The sequence below is a fragment of the Lygodium microphyllum genome, chromosome 3 (assembly GCF_053477565.2).
Source record: "Lygodium microphyllum isolate KBCC chromosome 3, Lygodium_microphyllum_v1.1.10, whole genome shotgun sequence".
Lineage (NCBI taxonomy): Eukaryota > Viridiplantae > Streptophyta > Polypodiopsida > Schizaeales > Lygodiaceae > Lygodium > Lygodium microphyllum.
Genome location: NC_141137.1, coordinates 134,082,429 through 134,095,661, shown reverse-complemented (window position 1 = coordinate 134,095,661; position 13,233 = coordinate 134,082,429). Strand labels below are relative to the sequence as shown.

Sequence of the window (13,233 nt, the reverse complement as noted above, 5' to 3'; positions counted from 1 at the left end):
TGTATCCCCTTTAGCTTTGATGACATGCTTTATCCTTGTCCACAACCTAGTCAACATTAGCTCAACTTGCTTTCCCATTTTCTAAGGTTCCCCTTAGCACAGGCTTGCTATTGAATGCACCTACAAGATATAGGTGCCCCCTTAATTCCTTTGTACACACCATCATCAAAACTAGCAATCATCCCTATCATTTGCTATTCCTTTTGGGTCTCGAATCACCACCTCCACATATGTACATCTGAGCTTTTAAGCACGAAGGTCCATATTACCATATTCTCATATTACCAGAAGTGCTACTACTATACAACATGATGGTCTCTTTTCCTCCATCTAGTCACTCTAAATCAGTGCAGGTGCTACATGATTTTTTCTTTAATGAAGGTAAATCCCTAACTACCAAAGGGACACTAGTGACATGAAAATACCATGAAGGTATTAAAACTGATCATAGTAAATGGAACCTTTAAGGACAAACCAAATAATGCACCTTTTATCCACATCCAATAGATTTAGCAGCCATTGGATTTGTGAATCGCCACTCTAGTGCCACACTAGAACCTAAAGTAGCACAAAACTCTCAGCAAATGTACCACCTATCGGGACCTAAAATGGGTCTGACACTAGCTTTATGGCACTAGCTAGTGTTGTCTTAGTGTTAAGCATGGAGGTGAAGGGGCATGGACTCATTGCAAGTTGGGCCCATATATGCATGTAAGTACTAGATTACAGTTTGGTTTTGCCAATATTTTTATGCACCAAATCTTGGAAACAACTAGCATGTGCTTGGCAAATCTAGTGGCACGTTTCAATTGAGATGACATACAAAAGAAATATTATGACATTTGCATTTGCATTTTATCATATTTTGATAATATATCAGCATACACATATTCCCAAAGTGAAGTAAGGTCTTTCCCTTCATGAAAAATCATAGGTCTATTAGTTGACTATAAAAAAACATGCATTTCCATCATCATCATTGCATTTAACCATGCATAATACTTGTCATTAAGGGTGAGGAGTGGGCATGATGCAAAAGTTATCCCTAAGATTATGATTGCACCATGTCACAGGCTACAAAACATGTACCCTTGAGGCTTGAGTAGTATATTTTGATAGTATATCAGCATATGCATATTCCCAAAGTGAACTAAGGTCTATCCCTTCTTGAAAAATCACAGGTCTATTAGTTGACTGAAAAAAAATGCATTGCCATCATCATCACTACATTTAACCATGCATAATACTTGTCATTAAGGGTGAGGAGTGGGCATGGTGCAAAAGTTATCCCTGAGATTATTGCTGCACCATGTCACAGGCTGCAAAACATGTACCCTTAAGGCTTGAGTAGTATCGAGAATGCCTTTTTAAAATTGTAGTATCTAGGTTTTCATACTAGCATGAATTTTTTTTCCCATGATGTTGGTTACTGGTGTTTTCTATACTGGGTGGAAATGAATGTACCCTTTTCTAGAAGGTTACTAAGGTGTTGAACCATATTGTTTGTGTATGTTGTTCATTATGAAGTTGCAAATGATGTTGAGGTATTTCTACATTGTTTTGAGAAAATAGGTCAAGCTAGCAAAAAAGGCACTGTCATTCTCATGTGTACTCAGATGCAAAAAGCTGCACTTGACCTACTTGAGCATGAACTAGGGTTCAAGTTTGAGAATATAGAACCTCCTACTATGGAGGATGTAATAAAATGCTCAGTAGAGCATGCAATTTTTAAGATACAAAATTTAGCTTCAGAGTTGAAGGACATTTTTCTTCATGTTGCTAAGAAATTTTTGTTAGAACAATGGCCAAGGGTGCTAGCTATAGCTTTGGCTCAAATGTGTGGTTGTAATCAAATCCCCACTTCACGATCTTTAATCTCACATGAACAAGTATCAAGCTTATACTTTGCCTTGAGGCTCAAATGTGATATGGGTTGTGAATTGTACATCTCTATCCAGTTTCATGATGCAGGTAGTCTAGATTCTGATGCTATTCTCCCTATAGTTTTATACCTAATGTATAATTGCTTTTGGTTAGGGATGGATGACACTGAAGATCACTTTTCCACGACAACTGATGTTACAATGGACACGGTGACCCATTACCTTGGGGGAAGTTTATCCTGCTTCCGCACTTAATGTTCGCACAATCTCCTTGCTGACTGATAGTGAGGTAAGGACCACATTGGCTTGAGGGTACTATACTAGCTACATGTCTGCTTGTCCAATGCCCTTGTTCTTTGATGTTCTTTGTTTGATATGATCTCTTGATGGATAGGTGCGAGGTGCATCTTTTGACTTGCCAGAGAGGGTTGCTAATGAACTTCTATTAAGAAGATTAGATTCAATAGAAGCTATAAAGAAGGTTATTAACTTTTCCTTTTTTGGGTTTAATGTGCAATGATTTTCAAAGAGAATGCTTTCCTGCTGCAAATAGCACATGCATGCTAATACAAGAATGCCTTCTTGTCACCTGTGAATCTCATGTGTGCATAGTAATTGTCTTACCCCTATTTGTAAAGAAATCAAAGGCCTAAGAGAAAACACTACATTAAGCCATGAGGAAGAATGTTTCCATCTGCCAAGACTTTTTCAACTAGGTTGGAAGATGCTCCCCTCATCTCCCCCTTGCTTCCCTTTCCTCCATGACTTACTACTCAAACCATCCCCTTCCCCCCCTTCTAGACAGAGCTTCCCCAACCCCAACCCTGGTGCTAATTCCCCTGCTCCCCCCTTCGATCCCTCCATGGCTTTCATGGGCCCCTTATATGTCAACATGACTATGGCTCCCCAAAATTAGGCCAGAGGGGAGTAAATAGAGGAGCTATGGAAAGCCTACACAAGGCCGCTTGTGTTTGTTCCAAAGAGAGGCCAAATATGTGCTACTTCCTATAGGACCATTCGGAGCAAGTTGTAGCATCCCCCCCGGCCAACAACACCCATCAACAAATACCTTAGTATTACAAGGTGTCATCTTAGATCCTATGCATAGTTGTGAATGTGATTCTAAGTGTCGAGCTCGAGATGATCGACAAAGTGTGTGCTCATCTCCCTCTCCTCCCCGAGGTCAATAAGACTTGTGACCTCACCCAAGAGAAGGAAGAACCTTCCCTCCACCTAAGGCTCCTATCCAAATGTTCCCCAAGATCCTCACTACCTCTAGCACCCATGGCGGCTTCTCTATGCTAATGAAGCACGCCAAAGAATGCCTCCCCCCCCACCCCCTCGACATGGCTCAAGAAACACCCATAGAGGAAACATTTTCTTTGAAGTAGAATAGAAACAGAAATTAGAAAGTTGAATTTTTTAATCTCTATTTAATCCTAACAATTAAGAATGGAGAGAAGGAAATACTAAGTTTGTTTTAGTATAGGATAAGTAAAATGAATTTTTAATGGGAAGAGCAACAATCATGTGAGTTATGGACTTCTACAATTTGTGGCAATCTTCATAGTACAAGGTCCGAAGTTGGTGATAGTGTAGAATAACATCACATCTCTCATGTTATGCCCTTGTCATTAACAGATTGTCCTAGCAGTTAGTTTGACATTGAGACTAGAAGTGAGGTATGACAAATGATGTCCTCCCTAGCAGGATCATGAAGAAGGCAAAAAAGTATGCTATCTCAAAATCATATGATTAAAGAGTTTTCAACCACCTTCTTTGCTTAGGAGACAAGTTGGGATGAAACAGGAAGTACTTCAACACCCTATGATCACTTTTCACTTTAAAGTGACTTCCATAGAGATAATGATGCCCTTTTTTGAGTGCATGTAGTTACATGACCATGCCCATTGTAAGGGTGTTGCCCATGAGAATTATTACCTCCACTTGCTTGACCATGATAAGACCTTTGTTCTTAGCTTTCTCCACATGTGTAGGTTTAGGGATAGTAGATGGCTGTCCAGAAAAAGACTTGTAAAAAGGATGGCATCCATGTGTGTCATCATCAAGCCTTCAGTTAGCATAAATCTTATCCTCAAAATCCTATCCATGAGGGCTAGTGTAGATCTTCAATTGATAAAGGGGCTGAAATTGAGGTTGAAAATGAGAGGGCTAAGGTTCTCTAACTTCATAATGTCCAACAACCTTGGGAGGTGTAGTCTTTGGCTGCTCTTCAACAATGGGAAGACTCGTAGCATTTGGAATTGTTGTACGTAATAAATATCCTCTCACTCAAGAGATCCACAAGCTTCTCAATGCCCGACTTCATGTCCTTTATGTCATTGAAGTTATTTAAAACTGCTAGAATCAATAGATACATGAGTAGTGCCAACCCCATTCACTTGATTGTTTACTGTAGCATGTGTTGAACTAGTATCTAAGCTCCTCATTATCATGGTTCTCATGGTAAATAGCCTCTTGTGAAGCTTCATGCTCTCTATCCAGCTGATAGTCCCTTAAACCTTCACTGATGGTGTCCATAATGGGGTCCTTTCTTTTATTTTTAGCCATCGGTGACTTCCTGTCTTAGATGTATATCAAAAGAAAAACTCAAATAACTTGAGTTCTAGTGACCCAAATGACAAAATTTTTGGCTCTGTTTAAAGCTTTGGATGTACCCTCTCAAATGAGCTATTAAGTATTGAAAATGGTTGAGTATAGAAAATTTCGTAAGCAATTTACTGTAGTTTTTTGGAATTTCTTACAACCTGTGAATGCTCTGTTTTGGTCATTTAGTGACTTGTACCATCAATCTCATGCATGTACCAACTATGTAGACCTGCAAAGGAACTCCATACAATTGCAAAACTGAGAATGACCTTTGCAAGAACCAAAATGGTTGAATAATCCCATTGTAGAGTGCAAGATAGGGATCCAATCAATGTGACCTTGTTTGCATATCCTATTCCAACTCTTTAATGCTGACCCAAAGTACAAATGCCATAAATAGCATACATCTTGCTCAACATAACTGTGTCCCAATTTGCAAATTGTATTGCATGATGTTGTCATACATGTTCTCCTTTTGCACGTTGTCATGCCTTTTCCATACATTTATCACATACATTTGCCTTTCATACATTTGTCACATACATTTTCCATATTCAATGGCTGCCATGCATTTGTCATTACATCATGTAACCAATGCCAAATGCATCATGCTGTAGGCTAAATTCTTGTGCCTTTGAAATGGTACCTGCACCTAAAATTTAAATGCATGGGATTTGAGACTTGAGGGCTGCGCAAATTTTCCTCTCAAGTCGGGTTGTGCTCCCCTTCAAGGTCCTCGTCAGTAGAGGAGGGTCAGCTCTCTTTTGTCCTACCAACTTGCTCGACATCCACTTTTCCTCCTGGTGGGTATACACATGGCAGTTCAATGCTAGGCTAAGAAAACAACATGAAATGCATGTATTCAAAGGAATTTGATTTCCATTTCATGATACACAAGAACTTAAATGGAATTGGATTGAAAATGAAATGTGGATATGTAAGGATTACTTGTAGCAGTGACTCACTACTTTAAAATTTTTATTTCACTTACCATTGGGCAAAATTTTCATTCATGGCAATGAAACAAGAGGCAAACGATTCAATGTTAGGGTTAGGGAAAAATGGGTGAGAATTAGAGGCATTGAGAGTGATTATTTTAGTGAATGAAAGTGATTAAGTAGTGATGAATCACTAAGGTAGCTCTATAGATTATTTAAACATTCATCTGCATCCTTGTCATTTTCTACCTCGTCCAAAAGGCACAAGCTAGAATATTTTGGATCCTCTAATTGTTGTTCATCATATTTTACAAGATATTTAACAAGGGTATACGTAATGAATGCATCTCGTTTTGATATTAGACTGCATTTCCTAGAATGAGGAGAACAAAACAAATTTGAGGTACAAAACCTATCAAGAGAATGAGATGTACACTTTCTTGAAAACAAAACCTTCTCTAAAGGTGAGCTCCCAATAGGTATGTGAACGTATTCCTTTGCATCCTTTTCAACTACCGAAAATGCAAGACTTTAAAAGTCAGTAAACTTCTTGCATGAGCTCAATACATGGGCAATATCCCAGTCAGGGTTAAAAATAACCTTTACAGTTCTTTAGTAAGATAAATCCATGCCATTCTAAAGAAGAAAGTCTAGGAGCCTTTCTGATGGAGAAACCTTTGTGATCTGAGACAATCCACAAACCCTCAATGGTGACTTGCCTTTGACTAGAGACTTCCTAGGCATTCCCACACTTGCTACTGAATAAGGGGAGGAAGCAGTGGGAACTTCAGGGGAGAGGGCAAGACAACCAGAAGCCCTTAACCATGATGAAAATATTCTTCTTTTCTTATTAGGGGTGACCTGCTCTTGGGAGCCCGCAATATCCTTTGGTTTAGACATGAGTGAAAGCATGATATGGCGTAAAAGTGTGCACTCGACCTCACGAACAATGCCTCCTCACTTTGTATTTGGGGATCCACGATACGGCGCAAAAGTGCGCAAGTGACCTCAGAAAAAAGCAAACCCCTTTTCATGTCGCTTAAGCATATCCTGAAAGCATTTCTTCTCTAAGGATAGCAAGAAATCACCATTTCCAATTTTTAATTCAGCAAGAGTCTCTGCTGAAAATTTATGGCCTATATGATTTGGATTCCTCAAAATTGGCTATTTGGCAGCCCTCTCTATTTGCTGATCACTGTCAAGTGGAAGCAGTATAGCTACCGACTTCACCTTCTTATCCATAGTCTTGTATTTCGTGTCAACCTTGGCTTCATTATGATCCTCTACATTACTCAAATCTTGCTGTAGATTAGCAATTCTACACTCTGGTGGGCTGAATATCCTCACCCCTCTACTCTATTGAGTGCATAGGAATAGCCCTAAACTCTAGATGCTGAAATATTTTAGCAGTAAACTCTGTTGGTTGAAAGTTTTCAACCCTCTGTGTCTCTGTAGGCTGACCATAATCAGCGGAAAACTCTGTTGCTGAATTTCTTCAGCACTCAACACTTTTTGCTGAGTCACCTCAGCCTCTGACTCTATTTGTGAAAAAAAATCTAAAATTTCATGAAACATGTCCAGGGACTGCACTGATACATTACTGTGACAACTTTGCATATCAGTTTTCAGCATATTTTTCATCTCTCTCATGGTATTTGCACAAATCATACTATCATACATCCCATCTATATGCTCATCATCCTCTAAAATACCTGCATTTTTCAAATCTTTCTCCTTCCTACATATGTAGTGCTTGGTAGCTCTAGGCAACTTAGAAATCTTCTGATAACTCATCGAATTGTTTGCTGAAATTCCAACAAAATTGGAGGAGAAAACACTACTGCCAAGAGGCGAGAACTCTAATCTCCTCTGCTCTGTACCACCGTCGTCTCGTGGGACAGTGGTACCTAATGAAAACCCGAATCCTTCACAGTGGGCAAAGGTGCATCTCGAAGAGTATCTCTGTTTCTTGCATGGTTTACACACACAGTCATAAACTGGAGTGCTCTCATACCATCTTTACTGCGATCTGTGCATAAGCAGGTCCATCATCCATCACTTTCGTTTCCATGTGCATCTTTGTGATGAATGGCCGTCCAAGAATTATGGGGTAAGAATATGAATCCTGCACAAAGAAATGGAAATCCTCCTCTACATCTCCAATAGAAATCTTGACACTGGGACAGGCAGCATACAAATCACCTGCAGTGTTGTTAGCAGCTCTCATATGCCACCCATGCTCTGCATCCATAGGCCATGTATTACTTTCATAAACTCCACAAACTATGAGATTAATCTCTGAACCATGATCCACCAAAGCAACATAAGGCGCCTGTTTCTCTCCAATTTTTACCATTGTTTCTGTAGTTTTCCTAGCCCAATGACTTCGCAAAAAATGACTCATCAATTGTATCAAGATAGGCTCATCAATTTCAGCATAATGCATAGGCTGAAACCTCTTCTCTATCTGCAGAAAAACCGAAGCATTCTCAACCATAACCTCATCCTCATCCTCATCCAACTCCCCAATCAAAACTCCCTCTGTATCAGTAGTAGGCAATGCATGTCTTTTCCTCTTCAAGACTTCTTGGAACTGATCTTGAAACTCTCTTTTCAAGATACCCAAAACCTCGAAAATAGTAAAAGTCACCTCACTGCCAAGTATCTTATCATTAAATATTTTCTTCATGTCCGTAGATGTCTCAATATCGCACATCAATCTAAACCCTGGCTACTTTCTCTCTCTAGGCTCTTGCCTCTTTTCTTTCTTTTGAGCATCTTCCATCTGTCGTTCTAGCCCTGGTCTCAAAGACGACCCTGCAGTAGGTGGAGTAACAAACTCACCCCCTCTAGTCTTTTTTGTTGCATTTGGATTCTCTTCATCTCTCTTACGCTTCTCCTCAACAAGTACATCTGCTCCCTGAGACTTAGCCAAGTAAGCATAAATAGTGTACCTGTCAACAGGCAAATCCCAACCTGTCTCAGATCTGATGCTAGAACCTGCACTAGTCGAAACAGTCTATTGAATTTTCCCCTTGTTTGCCGTCTCCATAGCATAGGTCCATAATTCTGACTGATTCTCTGATCCTTTCTCAATCTAGACTCCATATGCAGAAGCATATCCTCTAGCTGCCACGTAAGAAGTACGCGTAGCCATGTCATCTACTAATTTCATCATTCAGCCTTTCCAAAAATTGGTAGCAAGCAGAGCTCCTGTTTCAGTTAACCAGATCTTGCCATCTTGTTTCCAAAATACCAAATTCTTCCTCCTTACATCTTGAAAAGATTCACAATCCCTTCAATGTTGATGGTCCATACTATCACACCAAATACATCTTCGATCTCTCCTAGGTGTACTAGGAGCACTCCTAGGTATAGTAGGAGCACTAGAAGGAATAGTAGGCACGGTCGAAGCAAACAGCTCTTTCAATTTTCCCACCAATTCTGCTTTGACTGACTCTAGTGTCAAATCCGTTACGCCTTTGATTATGTCATCAAGAGAGGAAGGAACTGACGGAGTGGATGGTTTTGGAGTAGAAGGAACCGGCATCGGTCTTGGAATAGGAGGAACAGGAGGATTAGAAACAGTAGGCACTAGCATAGGCCAAGAAAATAGCTAAGAAAGAGAAAAAATGACAAGGGTAGAAGCAGGCATAGGAGTAGAAGATGGCATCGGTGTCATGGATCCATTCTGTAGGTGGGTCTTCCATATCCGCCTCTTGATCAAAGTCGAGATTGCATCCTGGGCATCTTGCCAATCTGTTTTAAGACCCATAGGCTTTTTGCGATCCTCAAGAAGCTCTCCTAATTCTTCCTTAAGAGCAGGATCTGTAGCTTGCAAGAAAATCTCAACTTTCTCAACATCCAATGCTCTTTGTTCAATGGCATCAAGCTGACTATACCTCTCTTCAAATTCTTGTATCAATTTTGAAGCAACTAGACCTTTGTTTGGCATGTAGACCCACTCTCGGAATGACCATCGTGTAGCCATCCCAAAGTCCTCAAGAAAACACTCCTCTTTCAAGGCCTTCTTAAAATCTTGCCAATGCAAAATTTGAAGGAAAAGATTAGTCACTTTTACCCTCAAGGCGGGTGTTACAAGGCGAAGGAAATATTTACTCATAAGTCCTGTTTGTACTCCAAAAAATCCCATCTTGATCTCATACGTCTTCAAATAAGCTGATACATTATGGCCATCAAATAGCTTCTTTTCATTCTCAACTGCTTCAATCACCTTAGTTGCGCTGATTGCATTCTCTTGCTCCGAATATAGTTGCCTTTGCTGAGACAACTGTTGTTGATGCAACTGCTGATGCTGCTCCATATACAATTGTGTTTGCGGATTTTGAAGCTACATATACATAGACATATTCTGAAAAATCTGCTTCAAATCATCTGTAGAAGTACTTGAACCAGAAGTCAATGATGAAGCTGAAGTAGAGGTCAAAGCAGGAATCGTGGAAGAGGCTGAAACTGATGTTGAAGTATCTCCCATCCTGAAATTTATGCGACACTTTCACGTCGAGTTCACCAAAGATGTTAAGAGTTTTTGAAAGAAAATTCGTGACCATAGAGGACCTTGACTAATTTCAAGATAGAATATCAATCAAGCGAGATCATGATTCAATTTGAAAGAAGGTCACCTCAATTTCGGATAATAGCCCTATAATCAACTTGTTCAAGCCTTTTAGTCTCTTGAATGTGACAAATAGACCTGAATGTATGCAACACTAGCTGCACTTCACCCATTTGATTACAAACACTGAGTCTAGTGGCAAAAGCTAATGCCTCTTCTCTTTCAATCCTCTTTCTTAACAACTTGCAACATGATGGTTGTCTTGGGTCTTCATCATCATCATCCAAGTCTTCAATATCAGTCAAGTGTAGATACCACTTTTGAAGCAACTAGTCAGTTTTTGTGGACTTCTGCACCAAGTTCTGGTACCCTAATGGAAACAGAGACTGGAAAGACGGAAGTAGAGAACTCTGAACTCAAAGTAGTTGGATAGACATGGTTTTTAGAGACTTTATGTAACTATGTCAAGCTGCTGGAATATCTGGTGACATCCTTCATCCTATTGGTTCTTTCTTCTATGGTACAACTTTTTGTTCAGCCTGTGAGTGGGCCTATGGAGGGCATCATTCCACTTATACACAATCACTCTACTTTCGTCTGTCCATTCTCCATCTATTCCCTAATGGGAAGGAGCAATTGCAAACAATCCTTTGTCCCCTGAGGCTGGCATGGGCTGACCTCTGTCAACTGTATACATTCGATCACAGCGCAGGCATTTCCTCTCACTTCAGCCGTCCTGGCGAACTCGTAATCTCAAAAGCTTCTCCCTTTGATCAAATCCTCTTCCCCGATGCGATAGAAGTATCTACAAACAGGTAACCTGTCCTCATCTTTAAGTGATTTTTGAGAATCTCCAACTGATGGTGGTACAAGTGCTGGTGCAAGGATTGTTGGAGCTTGATATAAGGGGCCTCCTTGTCCTTGTCCATAAGAGTAATCGTAGTATTGCTCCAGATAATAATCATCCATACGCAAATGCTTGGTTGCCTATTAGTATGCATCTCTGATGTAACCATAAGCACCTTCATAATCTGCATAGCCATAAGCTCCACCAAATATGCTGTCTAGTGAGCATGGTCACTACCAACTGAGATAGACCCAACTAGCCGAGATCCTTTACTGATCCTTTACTCGACTTTTGAGATGATCAGGAACATGGAAAAAGTGACACACAGGCCTCTGGTAATTTCCACGTAGATAGTCTTGACAAACAACAGCATAATCTGTGTCCCCACTTGTAGGTGTGTGATGGGCATACCGACACTCTTCTGCACGCTTTGCACAGTGTCTCCTAACAAAGTCCCTATAGATCTGTTATGTTTCAAAGGCTTTTCTGTTGTGAAGATGATTATCCTCCACACATAGATGCATGTATGTGAGTACCACAGAGATAAGAGCCAGGAAGGATACTTTTGTTTCGGGATTTCCCTTGGAATCTGATTAGTGTGTATGGGGTATTGAATATGCTCTACTCTTGTGCCAATAAATCCTCCAAGTAAGGTCAAAAGGACTGAGATACAAAACCAAAGGGCCATAAGCCTCAAGAAAAGAGAGATGGGAATAGCACCCGTGCTCTTATTAGCCGAGAGAAGAAAGTTTAAAGCCATGAAAATCCCAAAAGCAATCCCAGGAAAAAAAAGCAAACCACGCACCATGCTATTGATCTCCAGCTAGATGTATCTCCTTTCATAGTCCTCCACAACCGCACTGCAACATACCCTGCAGCTATTCCAAGAATCAAATATAGCATAATAATCCCAGAAAGAAGCATTCCTCTTGAAGCAAGAGACATAAATCCAAATGCTGCAAAGAGGATCGTTACAACTGCCATTCCAGTAATCTGAACCCCATCCCCAACCATGATACTCAGCAGCTCAGCATGTGGTGGAGCTCTAAAAACATCCCCAACCACAAGCTTCCATCCAGAAAGTTCCTCTGTCATCTGGGCCTGCTCTATATAGGTTGAAAGCATTGTACTCCTACGACATCCTTTTTTGAGTAGACATTCCATCAAACATATCTTCCGCTTTCACAATGCTTCCACACTTGTTGTACATATTCAAAATTGCATTGCAGAGAATCATGTCTGAAAGAAAACTGCACTTTTGTGCATCAACACGTAATGCTCTACCAATGTCCAAAGGCATCATATCGGCTTGACAGCGCACACACAACTTTTTGGTGGATTCCACACCTCGGATGTGTAGCAGTACAACAATGCTCGGGTTTCGGCCCGTGTTTTTTTGCTCTAGGTACCGTCGCTATGTGTCGCATGCAACCAATACAAGAGAAAGGCCTTATAGACGCGCACTGTACACGTGAAAAAGTGGGCGCGTTTATAAGCGCGTGTATCAGCACGTCTATTCACGCTAGTATAAAAATGCATCTATATACTCGCGTTTATAAACGCGGTTATGGATGCGAAAATAAACACACACATTTTTCATTTCTTATAAAGTCCCTGAATATGACTAAACCTCTTAACAGTTAGTATTTGTTTGAATAGGGCATGATTGGATGTATATACGACATAATTACACCTGGATCATAAGCTAGGACATGATATACATGTATAGGGCATATACATGCATAGGACATGATATACATTACCAACTTTACTTCTTTCTGAGTATTACAAATATACATCCAATCATTCAAAACTAATTATATATATGTGATTTCATGCCCTATATACATCCAATCATGTCCTATACAAATGTGATTGGATAGGGCATGATGATTGGATGTATATATAGATCAAAGGTTAACTTGTCTATTTGCAATATATATATATATATATATATATATATATATATATATATATATATATATATATATATATATATAGAGAGAGAGAGAGAGAGAGAGAACTGATCAATACATTCACATGTCTCATTTGTTGTGCACTTAACCTAGCCATGCATGCCAATTCATAGCATGAGTAGATTGATGTAAATCAGTTGGCTTGTGCATGTGCAAGCTATTCCAATCATGTCAAGGTGCACTTATAGCTCACATATAATTTTAGATAAGGTGGACCACATGTAGCCAATGTGCACATGTCCCCTTTTCATCATCTTTAGCCAGTGTGTCCACTTGTTGGTGACTAAAATAGATCACTGTAAGGATACTTTGCAATACCAGCAAGCCAACTACAAATCTCTTATCTATGAAATGTATAAGTAATTTAACTTGGTTAATTTGATGAGGCCAAGTTTTCCTTCCA

At 39.9% G+C, this 13,233-nt stretch overlaps 1 pseudogene; it reads right to left on the bottom strand.

Moving 5' to 3' along the window:
* Nucleotides 1-10,760: 10,760 nt before the first annotated feature.
* Nucleotides 10,761-11,979, bottom strand: LOC148038925 (transmembrane 9 superfamily member 12 pseudogene; annotated as a pseudogene).
* Between the last annotated feature and the right edge of the window lie 1,254 nt (nt 11,980-13,233).